Below are 21,210 nucleotides of genomic sequence, written 5' to 3'. Positions count from 1 at the left end.
CGTGATTATCTATTTTCTGTTTTTTTTTTTTTTAATGTTTTTTTTTTCTTTTGGTTTTTTCAAGTTAATCCTATAAATTGAACTTGGGTTGGGTCTGACGGTTGAGTTTTTAAAGAATAGTTTCAATTTATTTTATTTTTTTAAAATAATTTTATGTTGAGTCAGAACAAATATTTTTGCAAGCCTTGTGAGACTATCGTCAAGGTAAGATCATAATAATCATTAGAGTGTATAACCCTACTTAATTCTTTAGACAGCTCCATTTTCGTTATTCATATATTCCTTTTACTTTGCCACCTTTTTTTTTCCTTTTTTTTTTTTTTTTTCTTTTTTTATCAAAAGTGTGTTTCTTCATGTAAAAACCTAGATATGTAAAGCAATTTTCAACCAAGGATAAAAAAAAAATATTTCAATTACTTTTATACGACTATATGAAAAAATAAGTTAATATATTATTTGAGTTTCATATATAATTATTCATAAATATTAACATCATTAGGAAAAAAAATTAATTTTATTTGAAAATGGCATTTCTAATACTTTAAAAAATTATTTAAATTTTTTATTGAAAGAGAATTTATTGTAAAATTGAAAAGAAAAATAAGTGAAGGGTCATCTAAAAAAAGGGCCTAGAACTAGAATAACAAGCCCGCGCCTAGTCAAATAAAATTTTTTTTACTTATGTTTTGTTTTTGAACTTTCCAAATTTATTTCCTCATTATTTTTCTCCAAATACACCAAAAAACATTCTAGTAACCTTATAAATCTCATTTTCAACTAAAATTATGTTTTAATCACTAAAAAAAATATAAAAATCAAATTCAATTAAAAAAACCTTTATTAGCCCTGATTGTTTTTTTTTTTTTTGTTTTTTTTATTATAGTTATATAAAAAATTCGCCTCTAGTGAACTCTCCTTTTTAAAATGAATTCATAGACACCAAGCTTTTTTTTTTTTTTTTTTCTTTTATGGTCAGCTTTATATATTTCTCTCTCGTTTTGCTTTTCTTGCAACTTTCTCTTTTCTATCTCATAACCTTGAGAGTAAAACATTATGAAAATAAAATTTAAAGATTAAAACCTAATAAGTCGTTTTAAACTAGTTATCTACTATAATTAAATTCAATTATAGTATTTAATTTGAATTCAATTAATAAATAAATTGAATTATATGCTTGAAAAAAATAAAATTTAATTCATTTTATTTTATATATTATCATCATTACGTTCATCTAATTACTTTAAATGTTTTAAAAAAAAGGTGATGGGTAAATGAAGAAATTAGTTTTAACACTAATTTCTTCTATTTAGTATAATAAATCAGGAATTGATATCCTTTGTTACTTTCATACCTTCATAGCTTACTTGAAACCAATTATATATTATAAACTGAATTCAATTTGAATTCACTTTATTTATAAATAGAATCCACATGTTTGGAAAAGATGAAATTTAATAATTTTTTTCTATATTACCCTCATCACATTCATCCTATTTCTTTAAAGAACTAAAAATAAAATAAAATTGTGTAGATAATTATTTTGGGAAATCAAATTTTAACATTAAATTTTTTTCTCTATATAATTGTAAATTTTAACCTCTGATTTATTTTTATATGAATTTTACAATATGTTTGAAATTCTCTGAATTAAAATTAATTAAAAAATTTAATGTAATTTCATGTTTGAAACTCCTTTAACTGTTAAAAAATGAAATTCTAAATGAAATTCAATATCTACAACTGCTACAAAAATTAATCAGTTTTAGTAGTTACTAGTTACATGCCCCGCGCGATGCCGCGGGTCAATTATTTTTTGCATTTCAAAAATAATTAAGATCTAAAAGTGTTAGGTCTTTTAATAAAGTTATACCCAAAAATCTCAGGTTTGGTTGCAACGCCTGACCCAAGAGTAATATTTATAATAACATTAAACTTGGGTTAACCCTTAGCATAAAAGTGTCTGGACTGCAATACCAGACCCAATAGCATTGGACATGGATCTGGCTGCAAGGTCGTGTCATTAAAGTGTGATAATTAAATAGATGAGTTAAAAAGAAAAAAAAAACAAAGAAAAAAAAACCAACATGAAGAAAAAAAACTAATGAAGAAAAAGAAAAAAAATGAATTAATTGGGTTAACCCTTCAAATCAGGTTAACCCGTCATACCTTAAATTCGTATCGTGAAAGTTTGATAATTAAAAACAAAAAAACAAATTAATGGTTTAACCCAGAATTAACTGGGCTAACTCGTCAAACCAGGTTAACCTATCAAACCCGGAATCCGTGTCATGAAAGTTTGATAACTAAATAGAAAAAAAAAATTAACATCAACAATTTAAATTAAACGAAAAAAATTAATTTAAAAGAAAAAAAAAATTACAGGTTAACTCGTCAAACCAAGTTAAGCCGTTAAACCCAGGATCCGTGTCATGAATGTTTGGTAACTAAATAAAAAAAAAATAAACATTAACAAACTGAACTAAATGAAAAAAATTAATTAAAAAAGAAAAAATAAAAAAAAATCTGGGTTAACTCGTCAAATCATGTTAACACGTTAAACCCAGGATCTGTGTCATGAAAGTCTAATAACTAAATAAAAAAAAATTAACATTAACAAAATAAATTAAAAAAAAAATTATGAAAAAAAAATAAATAAAAAAATTGACTGGTCAACCCAGAATTAACCAGGTTCACCCGTGAAATCAGGTTAGCCTGTGAAACTCGAGATATGTGTCTTGAAAGTCTAATAACTAAATAGAAAGAAATTTAACATTAACAAACTAAACTAAATGAAAAAAATTAATTAAAAAGAATAAAAAGCAAAACAAAAAATTATAGGTTAAGTTGTCAAACCAGGTTAACCCGTTAAATCTGAAAAACGTGTGTCATGAAAGTCTAATAACTAAATAGAAAGAAATTTAACATTAACAAACTAAACTAAAAAAATTAATTAAAAAGAATAAAAAGAAAAAAAAATTAGGTTAACCCGTTAAATCCGGAAAACGTATCATGAAAGTCTGATAACTAAATAAAAAAATTTAACATTAATAAACTAAATTAAAAAAAAAAATTGTTAAAAAAGAAAAAAACAAAGAAAGAAGCAAAAAAATGTTTCTCAAAAGGCATAAAAAAAAACAGTAAAAAAAAAAACCCGGAATCCGTGTCATGAAAGTTTGATAACTAAATATAAAAAAAATTAACATCAACAATTTAAATTAAACGAAAAAAATTAATTTAAAAGAAAAAAAAAAGCAAAAAAAAAATTACAGGTTAACTCGTCAAACCAAATTAACCCGTTAAACCCTGGATCCGTGTCATGAATGTCTGGTAGCTAAATAAATAAAAAAGTGAACATTAACAAATGAACTAAATGAAAAAAATTAATTAAAAAAAAATACGGGTTAACTCGTCAAATCATGTTAACACGTTAAACCCAGGATCTGTGTTATGAAAGTCTAATAACTAAATAAAAATAATTTAACATTAATAAACTAAATTAAACAAAAAAATTTATGAAAATAAAAATAAATAAAAAAAATTGACGGGTCAACCCAGAATTAACTGAGTTCACCCGTGAAACCAGGTTAACTCGTGAAACTTGGGATATGTGTCTTGAAAGTCTAATAACTAAATAGAAAGAAATTTAACATTAACAAATTAAACTAAACGAAAAAAATAAATTAAAAAGAATAAAAAGCAAAAAAGATAAATTATAGGTTAACTTGTCCAACCAGGTTAACCCGTTAAATCTGAAAAAACGTGTGTCATGAAAGTTTAACAACTAAATAGAAAGAAAATTTAACATTAACGAATTAAACTAAACGAAAAAAAATAATTAAAAAGAAAAAAAAATTTAGGTTAACCCGTTAAATCTAGAAAATGTATCATGAAAGTCTGATAACTAAATAAAAAAAATTTAACATTAATAAACTAAATTAAAAAAAAAATTTGTTAAAAAAAAAAAAAAAACGTAGCTTAACAGGGATATAAAAAAAATCAGTGTTTTACTGTGGACTACACAGTGCAGTCCACAGTAAAACACTGATTCGTTTTAGTATATTTTACAATCCTCCCCGATGAGTCAATACTTTTTTATTTATTTATTTTTGCACTTTGATTTCTATGTGGGACCCTTTCAAATGTCATCCATAAATCTGACTTCTTCTTTGTTAGACCCCTTGTTTTGATCATAGTTATTAAACCCGGTCCGGGGGTTGACCCGGCCAAGGGGCCGGGTCTCGAGTTTCATGGGTCAACCCGGATTATCCGGGTTGATTAAAAAAAAATTAATATTTTATATGAAAAAATCCATGTAATTATAGATTATACATATTATAAATAATGAAGTTTAAAAATAATATTTTAAATACTTCAACTTAAAGGGATAAACATAGTATCTTTTCCATGTGAGATTTGAAGCCCTTTCATATATATACTCTATGTTCCCATGAAAAAAATTATGTTATTTCAATGTGGGATTTGAAACCCATTAGTATATATACTCTATGTTCCCAAGGAAAAAATCATGTTTTTTTCAATGTGGGATAAAAAACCTTTTGGTTTAAATACTTCAACTTAAAAGGATAACATAGTATCTTTTTAATGTGGGATTTGAAGCCACTTCGTATATATACTCTATGTTCCTATGAAAAAATTTATGTTTTTTCAATGTGGGATTTCAAACTCATTAGTATATATACTTTATGTTCCCAAAGAAAAAAGTTATGTTTTTTCAATGTGGGATAAAAAACATAGAGTATATATATGAAAGGGCTTCAAATCCTACATTGAAAAGATACTATGTTATCCCTTTAAGTTGAAGTATTTAAACCAAAAGGTTTTTTATCCCACATTGAAAAAACATGATTTTTTCCTTGGGAACATAGAGTATATATACTAATGGGTTTTCAAATCCCACATTGAAAAAAACATAACTTTTTTCATGGGAACATAGAGTATATATATAAAAGGGCTTCAAATCTCACATTGAAAAGATACTATGTTATCCTTTTAAGTTGAAGTATTTAAACCAAAAGGTTTTTTATCCCACATTGAAAAAACATGATTTTTTCCTTGGGAACATAGAGTATATATACCAATGGGTTTCAAATCCCACATTGAAAAAACATGATTTTTTTTCAATTAAACATAGAATATATATATGAAAGGGCTTTAAACCACACTTTGAAAAGATACTATGTTATCCCTTTAAGTTGAAGTATTTAAACCAAAAGGTTTTTTATCCCACATTGAAAAAAACATGATTTTTTCCTTGGGAACATAGAGTATATATACTAATGGGTTTCAAATCCCACATTGAAAAAACATAACTTTTTTCATGGGAACATAGAATATATATGAAAGGACTTCAAATCCCACATTGAAAAAACATAACTTTTTTCATGGGAACATAGAGTATATATATGAAAGGACTTCAAATCCCACATTGAAAAGATACTATGTTATCCCTTTAAGTTGAAGTATTTAAATCAAAAGGTTTTTTATCCCACATTGAAAAAACATGATTTTTTCATGTAAACATAGAGTATATATATGAAAGGGTTTTAAACCTCACTTTGAAAAGATACTATGTTATCATTTTAAGTTGAAATATTTAAACCAATTTTTTTTATCCCATATTTAAAAAAAAAAAAACCCGGGTCTCGTCTGGGTTTGCCCGGGTCGCCTGGGTCCTGGGTCGACCCACCGGGTCGCCCGGGTTTGGCCGGGCTGTTGCCACAGCCGGTCTTTTATTAAACCCGAACCGGTCCAGCCACCGGGTCAACCGGGTCCCGGGTGGACCCGCCGGGCCGAGCCGGGTTTAATAACTATGGTTTTGATGGCATTATGCCATCTTCCCTCATCCTCAAAGTTGCATAATTAAACAGGCGGGCACTTTAAGAGAAACAGATTAGATTTTTCAGTTCAGTCCTCTAACTATTAAGATTTGATTTCAAGCCAAGTCTCGCGGAGTTTAAAATCTTACAATTATACCCATTATTACTTTAATTTGAGTGGCGCTATTAGATTCTGCCCACAGAATACGATGGATGATAATAAATTATTTAAATAAAAAGTTTATTTCTCTATCGTGTTGAGGCTTACAGACAAGGACAAATTGTTTTAATATTAGAAAAGTATTTAGTAAATTAACTTAAATATTAAAATAACACATGCAGTTTTGTTTTTCTCTATTAAGCCGGCCGAAAAGTAGTTTTAGTTTAATAAACAGTCAAGTCATTTATGTTGGCATTACAAAAATTAGTTTCTGTTTTTTTTTTTTTTTTTTTTAAAAAAAAACTCTTGTTTAAATATTAAACATGGCCTCTAAAGATGGAAAAAGCCCTGTATTTTGTATTCTATGAAAGCCTTAATGGAAGAGAAACATTTTTTTTTTTTATTATTATTAATATAAGTATTTGTATCAACTTGTGTATGCATTGATTAATTTTATGGGTATTAAAGTTAATGATCATGTAAGTCTCTAATGACCTTGAAATTTATAAGACTCAAACTAGTAATTTTTAGGGAATAAATCTAGAGGTTCGTGGGATTCAAACTAATAATTAATTTTTAAAAAAATAAATTTAGAATTTAATAAGTTAAGTTACACTTCTCGAGATTAAGATTAAAAAAAAATACTTTTCTTAATAATAAGAAGATAGAGACCGTAGAGATTTAGTAGGTTATTAAGTTTTAAAGTTACAACGCTAAATGCTATAAAAAAATAAAGAAAATTACTTAAAACAACACTATAACTGTTTAAATGAAGTCTAAAACAGATTTAAACAAGAAACAAATAGTTAGAATTTGAAATTAACTGGGAAAACAATTAAAAAAAAAAAAAAAACAACTTCTAAGTTTACTTTTGAAAGATCCCAACAGTTCAATGGTCAATGGAGCAGGTCTCTAATAGAAACTCAGCTTGTAAAATCATCTGAACAAATTTAAACTCGATTTAATCCTGGAACAAGAACCAAGCCAGTTGAGGGGTTATGGTCCCAGCCTGCCAAGTCCACTACACATCACAATCGACAATCGTAGGGGTCACCACATCGGCTGCGTTAAACACCAGCCATGTGTTTGGCATCATGAATATGCAGGAGCACTCACAATATTTTATCACCAATGTGATAAAACTTAGGTTGGTTAGCACCAACTTCTTAATTTTTCTTCTTTTCATCTTCAAAGAAACTTTGTGATAAAAAAATTGCTTTTTTTTGTGTAATCGGTGCTATATATTCTATTTAATTATTAGCACCTCTTGAAGATAATACAATCTTAATCCCCTTGCTCTCCTACCCATATGTTAATCTTACTTTAATTGCACTGAGCTCATCGCTCATTACTTTATATATTTTTTTGACCGACTTCATGCAAAATCTACTCGTAAATTAAGTACTTAGTTTATATAACCAACAAATCACGATCAGTCATGACATCAAACTAAATCTTATTTTAGTTTACGATGGAGAACATACCCTCCTTAAATTATATATACCATCGGGGTTAGGTTAAATTTGTTTCTATTGTTTAGAAAAATAGCTAGACCGTTCAACAAAATTTAGCTTTGTTGACGTGTAAGTTGATCTGAAGATGTGATTGATTGTGAGTTAGATTAATAAAATAAAACAATACTAAAGTTTGACATGTGTAGTTAATTGATAAATGATTATCCTTTTCACTTTATTGTTTTGGATTCAACTTCAATAAGAGTAGGAGGTCTTTCAGAAATATAGCAATACTTCAATATATATATATATATATATATATATATATATATATATATATATATATATATATATATATAGTTTTTTTAAATGAAGAACAGCCATGAACAATACATTTTTTTTTCTTTTATAAACAAGCACTTTTAGCAATATAAAGAGATAAATTACTACTAGAAAATTTACAAATATAAACAAAATCACTAACAAAAAAAATCAATCGATATCTTGAGGTGATCATATTTACTGACCGAATTGATTTCATCACTAACTCTATTGATATTTACCGATGGAATATTTCTATCGGTAAATATCGAGGAAATCTCAGCTGGAATAAAAGGAATTTAAAAAAATAAAAGAGTAAGATAACGTGTAATTTTTTATGGATGCTTTTACTGACAGAATTACAGTTGGATTCAAACAGGAAAAATCATATAGTGACGTGTCACTAATATTGACAGAATTGCCAATGGATTGATAGGCAGAAACATTTTGTCGATAATTTCATCGATAATAGTTAATATATGACATGTTTGTCGTCCCTCCCCTCCCCTATTTCACCTTCTTCCCCTCTACAACTAAACAACCCCCCCTCAATCTGCAATTAACTAACAGATCCCCTCTCCACCCTTTCAATCTCAACACAACTCATCATTCCTCGACCTTTCCCGTCACAGTAGCACTTTTATTGCGAATTTTTCATTTTAAGTAAGTAAATCTACCATTTTTTAAAAAAAAAATTTGAACACAATTTTGAAATGTCAATTTTTTTATTGCTTATTTTTTTAGTATATGCATTTTGTTTGGGTGTTTACTTATTTTATTGTTTTTTCTCAAACAAACTTATTGTATGGATACATGATTTTGTACATGTTACAGTTTGTTTTAGATTTTGTAAAATTATATTTATTTGTAAATTGTTGAAACTTATATCGAATTACCGACTTAGGTGTGCTGTGATGATATAAATAATGGCTTATTTAATAGGTTCATTTTATATTTTGTCAATTTTATTGCCGAGTTGTAATTTCTGTAAACTAATGTGTACAAATTTATATGTACATACATAATTGATAATGAATTAAGAGAAGTATGAAAGTAGGTTGATTATTTACTTAATGTAATTAATTAATACATATTATTGTCATCATTATTTGATATTTATAGGTTCAATAGAAGTCATGGATGATCGTGCATAGATGTATCGAGATTCACTCCAATGATTGCGAAGGATGTATTATTCTAATGTGGTTCAAGGTTTTATTAATTATGCAACATCTATTCTAAAAAATATTAGTGGAGGTGGTATTAGGTGTCTATGCAAAAGGTGTAAAAATAAATTGTTTTTCGATCCAGATATTATAACGATGCATCTTCAACATAAAGGGTTCATGGAGGAATACCTATGTTGGTATGCACACTAGAAAGGATGGTTGAATCAACTTCTAGTGCTAGCAACGTGCATGGAGTTGAAACTGAAAAAAATAATCTTTATAGGACTATGGTTATGGATGGGATAAGAATGAATCAGGGCCATGCTGGTCAATGTCCAATCATAGATGAAGAACCTAATGCAGACGCTGTTTGGTTTTTTTTATCTTCTAAAAGATTCTAACGAACCATTATGAAATGGCTGCACAAATCATAATAAATTATCGTTCATTGCACATGTGTTTGCCATCAAGTTAGATTATGGGTTAAGTGAGGCCGGTTATGACATAATTGTTGAATGGACGAGAAGCATTTTACATAAAGGGAGTAGGCTAAAAGAGAACTTATTGACGAAATTCTCAACAAAGAAGTATTTATTTTATTATTATTATGTGAACTTCTGTTATTGTGTTGTGCGATCAACTTTCAATTTCAGTATTTGCATGATGGATAGATAGGGAATACATAAACTATTTAGCATCATTCATTATGTAGTCACCGATGGAAACATCGACGGTTTGTGTTTGTTAGTGTATTCTAGAGGTGAAGGGAATTGTTCCCTCTCGATAACACTATTCACTATGTAGTACATTGATGGAAACATCGACAAGCATAAATCGTTGGTGTATTCCAGAGGCGAAGGGAATTGTTTCCCTCTCCCTGCCACTATTCATTATGCAGTACACCGATGGTTTGTGTCCGTCAGTGTATTTCAAAGGCAAAGAGAAATGTTCCCCTCCCCCTGGCATTGTTCACTGTGCAGCACACCGATGGAAACACTAATGGTTTGTGTCCATTAGTGTATTCCATAGGTGAAGAGAATTGTTCCCCTCCCCTTAGCACTGTTCACAGTCAACAACACAAAGGGAAATATCGTGCAAAACACTGATGTATCTTGTTCGTTGGTGTATTCTAGAGGTGAAGGAAACTGTTCCCCTTCTCATGTCGATGATAGCAATTAAAGTTCACTGAGTGAGTGTCAAGTTCCTAAGAGAATTACCAATAGACTGTGAATTCCAATGCCTTATGTTTGTCGGTTTGTGTCTGTTAGTGTATTCTAGAGGCGAAGGAAATTGTTCCTCTCTCCCTAACCATGTTCACTGTGCAGTACATCGATGGATCTTGTCCATCGGTGTATTCTGGAGGTGAAGAAAATTGTTCCCCTTCTTATGTTGGTGATGGAAATTAAAGTTCATTGAGTAAATGTCAAGTTTCGAAAAGAATTATTGATAGACTGTGAATTCCAATGTCTTGTTAATTAATGCATATCTGAATATGTATTGTTTACTTTTTTACCGACATAATCATGAACGGATTGCTAAACATTTGGAGGGTTTTTTGAAAATTTTAGTGCGAAATGAAAATTTTAAGGTGAATTTACCGAGGGAATCACCAATTGATTAATTAAAAATAAAATTATTTTATATACCATTGATGATTTAGTCGGTAAAAACAAGGTATAAAAACCCATTGAGAACACCAAAACTTCATTTTCTCAATTCTCTCACAAACTCTCACTCTCTCAAAATTCTATCAATTCTCACACTATTCTCTCTACTCTCACTCTCTCAATCCTCTCCTTTCTCAACATCTTCAAGTAGAATATAAGGCTTTTCCTCTCAACACAATCAACAGGTATATATGGTGAGTTTTTTGATGTATTTTTTTTCTTATTTATCTTTTTTTCTTTGTTAAATAGCAATGTATTTTTGTTTTTTGTATCACATGTAGATAAAATCTGAAACTAAGTACACCATTAAGGTAAGCATTTTTCATTCCTAAAGCTTATATTTGTTTTTGTATTTTTTTTTTGTCTATTTTACTGTCTACATTGCAATAATGTTTTATTGTGTTTGTTGAATTTTAATTTTTATTGCTAAATTTATAGTATAAATGTTAATAGAATACATAGGATTAATTTATTTTTTTCTATTTGATTGTCTACATTGCAATAATGTTTTATTGTGTTTGTTGAATTTTAATTGTTATTGATAAATTTGTAGTATAAATGTTAATTGAATATATAGAATTAAATATATATTTTTTCTATTTTATTGTTTACATTGCAATATTGTTTTATTGTTTTGTTGAATTTTAATTGTTATTGTCAAATTTGTAGTATAAATGTCAATTGAATATATAGGATTAAATTTAATTATAAAACATTCCTGTCAATTTAGGATTAAAAATATTATCACTTTGAAAATAAGATAAAATTGAATAATCCAAAATTGTTGGTAAAAATAAAATAAAATCAACTGGTTTGTAACACATATTTTGTATATTTGTAGGATTGAAAATTCTGGGTAGTTTATAGCATAGAGGAGGTGCTGCTGAATTTTTTTTTTTAAATCAAAATTAATTATGTAAATATTTTTAAAATTTATGTCAATGCGTAGAGAAAAATCAATTGTATGTCGTGAGCACATGATCACAACTAGTTCTTTTAGCAGCGATGATGACAACATGTCATTAGATGCCGACCAAGAAGAGGCACTTGTGTCGACTCATGATGTGGCATCTTCGAGTGTTGTTCCACAGCATAAAGGCAATGTCCCTTCATAGCGGAATTCATTCACCCATAAGTACGAGGCACATTTGAAGGATGACCTTTCAATGTAAATTTGTTTTGCTTTGAGTTGGTTTGTGTTTAACAATTTATGAACAACTAATATTTCATTAATTTTATTGATTTTAAGGTTTACAAACATTGAGGTCACCAATGTAATAACATCGGTATTTAAATCATCAATGAAGATTTTATTGTTTTAATGGAGTTAGGTTTTCAAATATCTTGATTGGAAACCTCATGTCGATACATTAGTGTTAACTTAAAATTTTAACTATTTTTTTATGTAAATTCATTTACTTTATTTAGATTATTGATTTATTTTTTATAAATTGTTATTGCAAGGGTAATTTTGGATAGGATAGAGAAAATGACAATGTTGCAAAGAAGTTTTGAGTGAATTATGTTGCAACTAGGTAACAATGAAAATAATATGATAATTATTTTTTATTTTAAATATTAAAATTTCAGTTGTCTTTAACTCATACAGAATACATTTTTATCATGTAGGTTGCGTGATTTTTAGTATGAGGCATCCGAGCGTTTCAAATGACGCTTGCAGTCCGGTGCAGGGAACTAGAGCCGACAAATTCACGACTTGGTTACCACACACACTAGCAGCTCCGTTCCTTTTGTTTCGCATGCATAGCGGATGATAAAATTAATTTTAATCACGTTTATTTTTAATTAATTTGTTTTTATTTATAAATATATTTAACTTGCAATATTGTTTTCTTACAGGCTATGACTCTTAGACGTGAGCCAAGCCCAATGGAGCTTTTAAGGAGACACACGTGTGAAGTTAAGACCGCTAAAAAGGGATGCAACAATTCATCGACAACTGCGCTCAACATTTTATGGTATATTCGTTCAACCATTTTATTTTGTAAATTATTATTTTCTTGAATTGAATTTGATAATTTTAGTTTTTATTTTCAGGAGACATGTAACAGTCGGTTGAGGAAGAGACACGAGAATGATCCTTCAACCCACCTGAATTTTGATCTGGATTTGTGGATGGAGGCAGGATTGTCTAGTGGACTTGATATAAATTAGGTATACGGACTCTCCAATATTATGGCCGAGAACTTGCGGATGGCCCATAGTGTCTTAACTGTTAGGAGCTCGTAATCGATATCGAGTACCCAGTCTCAGAAGTTTGCGGCCTTGCAAGAACATACGACCCATGTCACTAAAAAATATAAACGACTCTCAGCGGATTATGAAGAACTCGGCTGCATGGTCATGGATATGAGATCATAGATGGGTGTGTGCGCGCCCTTTTTTTGGCCATTTGGTTCTAGGAGCAACCAACCTCCTCCTCCTCCAGTGCCACCATTATTCTAGTTTAATTTTATTTGAAAATATAAATTTGTAATGAATATTTGGATTTTATATTATTCAAATTTATTTTTACATACTTGAATTTTATACAATTTTATTTTTTTAATTATTTTATTTTTTTGTCCAAAGATTTTTTTTTTAAATATATATTTTAATTATTATAGACAGATATAACGACAGACACAATCCACTAGTATCTTCCATAGAGTTTGAAACATTTTACTTCATATGTCACTACAACACTGTTACATCACCGACAAAATAATTCTGTTGGTATTTTATAGAGGGTTGAAATAAAATTACAATAAATGCCACTATCAATCACCAACATAATGATTCCATTGGTATATTAAAGTGAGTAAAAAAATTTTTGGCACGCATCTTTCATCTGTAAGACCATTGGTATTTTTTTCACCAACGAATGATTTTCATCCATGAATCTGTTAGTAAAATTCTTGCCAACGGAATGGTAGTTTGAATATCAACAGAAAATTATGTCGGTAAAACTATTAAATGTGGTAGTGAATTATTAATTTTTATGTTCTTATATTTTAGTCAGTATCATAAATTTATTTTTTATTACAAGTCTTATATAAAAAAATATTTTTTAGTTTACAATATAATTATTCCACGATAGTTTTTAATTTGAATGAAATAAAATTAATATTCTGCAATATAAATTATGGTTTTGATTTTTTATGAAAAGAGTTATAATATTGATATATTTCTTAATTTTTCAGTGAAAAAATTTGTCATCATTTTCACAAACAAACATGTTTCTTGATTTTCTATATAAAAAAAATAAAAACTAGAAAAAAAATGAAAATAGAGAACTGTTTTCTATTACTAAACCCATATAGATAATCTTTTTAAATCTCTTTGATTCCACTTAGAAATATTTTTAACCGAAGAAAAAGAATAATTTTTTGTATGTGGATACTCAAATTGATCAAAAATATAAACTTGATGGGGTTATAAAAATCACAGGGAATTTTCTGGGGTGAATTATTCATTGGAATCACCTCCACATCCTTTATGGTGTATTCAATGACCTCCACTTCAAGACCACACAAGACCACACAGGCTTTTCCTTGGGCAAATCTTTCTCTAAGGGAATATCAGCTCTTTCTGGAATAAATACCTGCACAAAGTCTCCCGGGGGTTTTGATGGGGGACCCGCTGAAGATCAAGTCAGTATCAGGTATTTTTTATGTAACAAAAGATATTAATGGGAGTATTAATAAGCTATTGTGAAGATAGAGAAGAAGGGAAGGAAGAAGATGGAGAATTCAGGAAGAAGAAGCCATGAATGTGTTTTGTCCCAGAGTATAAGGTTCCCCCCTACTTTTCCTGCCTATTCATGCTTCCTTCAGTATTACCTAACTTGACTTGCTTTATGCAACGTAGGAGGGATATAGATGTAATTTTGTAGTAGTAAAATAATATTATTCCATTGCTCGTGCCATCACATCTAATTAATATAAGCATGGGCTGCTTGTTTGTATTTAATGGTATTATGATGGGCATCATGATTATCAATTCAGGCTCAGGATATAGAGGGCTTGATGCAGAGTGACTCTTCAGCTTCACAACCAATCTAAAGGATGTTGGGCTTAATTCATGCCTCAAGCCTAGGAGATAGCTAGGTGTGGTCGCCCCCAGACCCAACATGGGATTGGGCATGGACGCGTCCTCGCCCAACGTAGAGTTGGGCGTGGTCGCCCCCGAACCCAGCGTGGGATTGGGCATGGATGCATCCGCACCTAACTTAAAGTTGGGCGTGATTGTGAGACCGGACAGCTAAAAAGACATAACCCTATTTTTTGTTATGATTTTCCAGTGTTATCTCTTAAACGAGGTTGATTTGAGAAACCATGACTCATCAGTAGCCCCCCAAGTCTGCTCATCTTTAGAGAAATAGGGAGACTTAAGACTAAAAAGATTTTGGACTGACCTTAATTGAATCGTGACCCTGGTTAGGGCCTCATTATGGGGGATGGTGTTCCCAAAGAGTTCATTATTTGAAGCTTCAAGATTTGTTCCTAGTTCTTCCTTTTAGGAATATTGGACACTCACTATTGTCTTGGAGAAGTGGGCCTTAGACGCCACCAAGGTGTGTAACCCCGTATGGAACAATAGGAAGTATTGTTGCTATAGGAGGGCTGGTTTTAGTGCTTTCTTGATATTGTAAATGTTAGTACTCGTGCTATCCGGGATAAGTGTGGGTCCTAGACCGCACACAGGGTGTGTAACCCGAGTTGGATAGACGGTGTGAGCTTGATAAGGTCACCTTAACACACTTAATGTTGTAAAGGCGGGTACCCGTGTTATCCAGGAGACGTGTGGGTCCTGGATTGCACACAGGGTGTCAAAATCCTTGTTGGATAGACAGTGTGAGCTTGAGAAGGCCACCCCAACACTCTTGATGTTGTAGAAGTCGGTACCCGTGCTATCCGGGATAGGTGTGGGTCATGGATCACACACATGGCGTGTAACTTGAGTTGAATAAATGGTGTGAGCCTGATAAGGCCACCCCAGAACTCTTGATGTTGTAAAGGCTGGTACTCATATTATTTAGGAGAGGTATGGGTCCCAAATTGTACATAGGGTCTGCAACCCGAGTTGGATAGACTATGTCAGCTTGATAAGGCCGCTTCAGCACTCTTGATTCCATCTGAAAAGGCTAGATAAAAGGAAGGGAGGGGGTGCTGACAGCCGCCCTAAAGAAAGAAGCATTGATGCCCTATTACTACTTTGGAGTAGTGGGTCTCAGACGCCACAGGGGTGTGTGACCTCGATTGGATCGGTAGGAAATATTCCTAAGAAAGGAATGTGAATAAAATAAGAGCACAAGTGATAAAGATATGCATTCTTTATTTATATATTTAACAATGATACAAATTAAGGTGGTTTGAATGCTATGCATGAGGAAGGTCAGAGCCTTGTGGGTCTTGTAGATGATAGGTGTTGGCTTTAACAACCCTTGTCACCTTAAAAAGACCATCCTATTTTGGAGCTAGTTTTCCTCCACTCTCTCTCTACTGCCCGTGGCTTCCAGCTTTCTTGGTCCAAATCCCCTTGTTTGAAACTCTTGTTCTTCACTTTAGCATTGTGATATTGGGTGGCCTTATGTTTGGAGGCCTCATTCTTTACAGCAACTACGAGTTTGGACTCTTTTAGTAAGTCGAGATTGATTCTGAGTTCTTGCTCATTGTTCTAAGGAGAGAAGTACAATAACCTAGCACTGGGCAACCAATCTCTACTGGGATCATAGCTTTAGTCCTATATGTGAGGAGAAAAGGGGTTTCCATCGTTGAGTTCTTTGTTGTTGTTCTGTAGGCCCACAAGATTTTATTCAAAAACTCTGCTCATTCTGACTTGGCATGTTTTATCTTCTTTTTTAAACCATTAAGTAGGACCTGATTGGTAAGTTCAGTTTACCCATTCATCTAGGGGTGTGATACCGAAGAGAACTTGTGGTCAATCTACAACCTTTCACATTGTTCCCTCATCTTCTAGTTGTCGAACTGGGTTCCATTATTAGTGATCAGTATCTTGGGTACTCCAAATCGGTAGATCACATTCTTCCATAAAAAAGAGATTACCTTGTTAACTGTGATGTATCCAATACTTCAGCTTCCACCCATTTAGTGAAGTAGTCCATGGCCATTAGGATAAACTATCTTCTCCCAATTGCTTTAGGAAAGGGTTTTAGAATATCCATTCCCTATTGGCAGAAAGGCCAAAGGGAAGGGATTGTTGTCATCTTAGCTGAAGGTTGCCTTGACACTGAAGCAAATCTTTGACACTCATCACACTTCTTCACCGGGTCTCTAGAATCTTGTAATATGGTGGGCCAATAAAAGCCTGCTCTTGTAACCTAGGTAGCCAAGGCTTTAAAGCCTGCACGCAATCCATAGACTCCCTCGTGCATCTCTATTAAAACATAGATGCTTTTCTCTAAGGATAAGCACTTAAGGAGCGGTGGTAATGTGGATCTCCTATATAAGACCCCATCAATCATACGGTAACTCGTTGCTCTCTTGGTCAGCTTAATGGCTTCTAGTTTGCCTAGAGGCACAATTCCCGTGAGTAGGTATTCCTTGATCGGTGTTCTCCAATCATTAGCTCTCATAATTGGAAAGGCTATAGTACTGCTCTCTTCCATGTTGGGATGGTCCAGGACTTCAATCTATACATCAATGGGGAGCTCTGTCGGGTTAGCATTGGCTAGCTTAGAAAGAAAGCCAGCTTGTGTATTTTTCTCCCTGGCACTCTAACGATCTTGACTACCCTGCCTTTCTGAGCTAGGATGGCTTTGACCTTTTATGAATACAATATCATGGTCGAATCTCTAGCTTCATAGATTCCCTGGCATTACCCTACAATTAGTTGGGAATCATTGTGCACCTGTAGAGGATACACTTTCAGGGTTTTTGCTAGACCCTGCTATTATAGCCTCATACTCGGCCACATTGCTAGTAGTTAGGAACCCAAACCTGAGCCCATATTGGTAAACCTGCACCTCTGGACTAATAAAAAGGATCACACTCTACTTCCTTCTTATGTGGAGCTGCCATCCATATAGAGTCAACAATCTTGAGAGAAGATTTGCTCGGGTGACCCAAGGTCTACTAGCTTCGGAATGGGAGAAAGATCCTATGTGGCGACCTTTTCAAATCTACATTCAGCTATAAAGTCAGCCAAGGCTTGCCTTTTGATTGTAGGCCTTGGCCCATACTGCAATCCATATTCTTCTAGTTCCACTATCCATTTTACTAGTCATCTTGACATGTTCGGTTTGTGAAGAATCTGCCTTAGAGGTTGGTCTGTCAACACCACCACCTGGTGTGCTTGGAAGTAGGCCCTCAACTTACGGGAAGCTGTCACTAGTGCCAATACCATTTTTTCTACTCTTAGGTGGTGGGTTTCTGCATCTAGTAGTGCTTTGTTAGCATAGTACACTAGATGTTATACTCCTTTTTCCTCCCTGACTAGTGTCGCACTAACAACCCGGTCTGCTACCACCAAGTATAAGAACATGGTCTCTTCTTTTTTAGGTTGAGAGAGAACATTTAGGGAGGACAGGTAAATCTTTAGTTCTTCAAGAGATTTATGACATTCAGGTGTACATTGGAAGTTGGGGGCATTCCTTAAGACTCTAAAAAATGGCAAACTCTGTACCCCCAGTTTAATTATGAACCCGCTCAAAGCGGCTAACCTCCCTGTGAGACATTGTACTTCCTTCATTGTCTTGGGGGGAGTCATGCCTAATAGTACTTGTATCTTCTCTAGAATAGGCGTGATCCCTCTATGGCTGACTAGAAAGCCCAAGAATTTCCCTTATAGGATGGCGAACACACACTTGGAGGGGTTCAGCTTCATATTGTGGTCCTCCAATACTTGGAAGACTTCCTTGAGGTCCTGCAAGTGTTGTTCAAAGGTCATACTTTTCACCAACATATCATTTACATATCCCTCCATGATCTGCCAAATTGATGCTTAAACACTTTGTTAACCATCCTCTGGTATGTAATGCCCTTGCATTCTTCAAATCGAAAGGCATGACTCTGTAACAGTAGGTCCCTCATTTGGTTATAAAGGATGTCTTTTCTTCATCAGTTGGATACATGGGGATATGATATGATACCCGAAGTTTGAATTCAAGGAGCTAAGAAACTCGTACCTCGCTGTTGAATTCACCAGTTTATCTATCTCAGGGAGTGGATAGCTATCCCATAGGCAGGTTTTATTCAAGTCTGTGAAATCCATACATATTCTTCATTTATCATTGGCCTTCTTTACCATCATAATGTTGGCAAGCCACTCAAGGTAGGTCACCTCCCGTATGAATCCTACTGATATGAGCTTATCCACCTCTTCAGCAATTGCCTTTTGTTTGTCCCCCTTCACACTTCTCTTTTTCTGACATACATGGGGAAAACTAGGATTTACACTCAGCTGGTGTGAAGCTATTTCAAAGCTAATCCCTAGCATGTCCTCTGGACGGAAGGCAAAGTTACCTTTATGTGAAACCAGCAGCTTCGTGAGGTCTTGTTTCTATTAGTTGTTCAGGGTGCAAGCTACTTTCATGGCCTTCTTGTCTCTAGGCCCCAAACAAACTTCAACCAGCTCTTCAGCTGCCTCTGTTCTGACCTCGAGCTTCTTCTTATAGGTTTCAAGACGATCAATCAACATGGCCTTCTTGCCCTTTTGGCATGTGTTAACACACTCTCTTGAGACTTCTAGATTTTCCTTCACTGGTGCTATTCCTTTACTGGTTAGGAATTTCAGGGTCAGATATTTAGTGCTGACTACTACGCTGAGCTAATGGAGCAGTGGCCTCCCGATGATGGCATTGTATGGGAGGTGGGTATCAATAACCATGAAGGTCTATTGGAGAGTTACATAACAAGGTACAAACCCTATAATGATAGTCAACCCCACTGCTCCCTTCATGTGCACTGTTGTCCATTCTATCCTGATGAAGGGTGTGGGTACTGAAGTCATTCTAGAGGCGTCTATTCCCATCTTCATCATGGCCTCAGCTGACAGGATGTTCACTGAGCTGCCATCCACTAGTATCCTATGAACCCTGTGTCCTTCCATTACATTGGAAATCACCAAGGCATCTTCATGTAGGTATTCAATCCCCTGTCCATCAATAGGGGTGAAGGTGATGGGTTCATGCCAAAACCTTTCTTGGTTTGCTGCCATTAGAACTTGATCCCCCACCCTTGTCCTCTTATTTCTGGCAACACCCACATTGGTTGCTGAGCCCCCTAGTATGATTAGGATCTCAAGGAGTGCTGGTCCCTGCTATCTTACTTCATCTTTATCCCCGTCTTGAGATGATTTTTTTAAGAACTGTCTGAGGTATCCTTGAGCCAAGAGCCTCTCTATTTCTTTTCTAATAGAGTTATAATCCTTGGTTTCATGTCCCCTCTCCATATGAAACTGGCAGTACTTCTTGAAGAACTTGAGGTTGGGATTGGGCTTTAAGGGAGAAGGATATTGAAGCAAGTTTTGGACTCTTAGAGTTGTATAGATGTTAGTGTAATTTGCATTTACAAGGCCATAGACCCTTTTGAGTTTATTAGGATGTTCCCGAAGGGGTCCTTTCTTCCTAACCTCTTATCGTCTGACTAGGGAACGATTCCTGTTGTGGGGTTCATCATTAATGCCTCCTCTATGGACATGAGTGGAGCTTCTACGAGCAGCCAAGGCTTCCTCCACTCTTTTATGACTCTCAATCATCCGCTTCACCCTCAGTAGAGTTCTGTTCCGTTGTGGGTGGAGTTACTTCCACAACTCTTTATTTTTTACTCATTTGATCAAAGCCTCACAGGCTATGGGCTCCAGTAAGTCCTCCACCTAAAGCATGTCTTCATTAAATCTCCTTAGATAGGCCGGGTGGGCTCCTTCTCGCCTTGGACAATCCCAAATAATTCAGTGGAGCTTTTCTTCGTGGGGATGCTGGTGTTGAAACGTGCCACCAACTTGGCACATAGGTCTTGGAAGCTCAAGATTGACCATGACTTCAGGTTATTATACCACCTCCTTATGTTCCCCTTGAAGATGGTGGGCAATATCTTACAGATCATATCATTGCCATAGATGACCAGCTCAAGGCTTCCCCTCACATTTTGGATATGCTCTCAAGGGTTTGTGAGTCCATCATACTTGTTTAAGCTTATCTTTGCGGACAAATACTCATTAGGTACTTTGGCTTCCTAAACTCTATTGGATAGTGGAGAGCCTTCCATCTGATATTGGTGGGCAGGTTGGTGATGCTCTGAGACCTCCTCAGCCCTTTTTCTATGTTGTTCCCAGTGTGGACTGGATGAACCGGACGAATTCGGCATGGAACGGTGGGAGGGGTGATCTTTTTCTCTCTCACGGTGGTTAGTTTGATTTCTGCAGGAATGCTCACTTCTTAATAGATCTACCATGGTTGTGTAATAGATAGAACCGCGAGTCAAAGCTTAGTTTCTTGCTAGAGAAGTAATTAGCTTTTTGTAAGGTTCCCATAGATGGCGCCAACTGATAGGGTTATAAAAATCACAGGGAATCTTCTAAGGTGAATTATTCATTGGAATCACCCCACATCCTTTATAATGTATTCAATGACCTCCACTT

This window comes from Populus alba, chromosome 10 (genome assembly GCF_005239225.2).
Source record: "Populus alba chromosome 10, ASM523922v2, whole genome shotgun sequence".
Lineage (NCBI taxonomy): Eukaryota > Viridiplantae > Streptophyta > Magnoliopsida > Malpighiales > Salicaceae > Populus > Populus alba.
Note: the sequence above shows the minus strand (reverse complement) of the source record.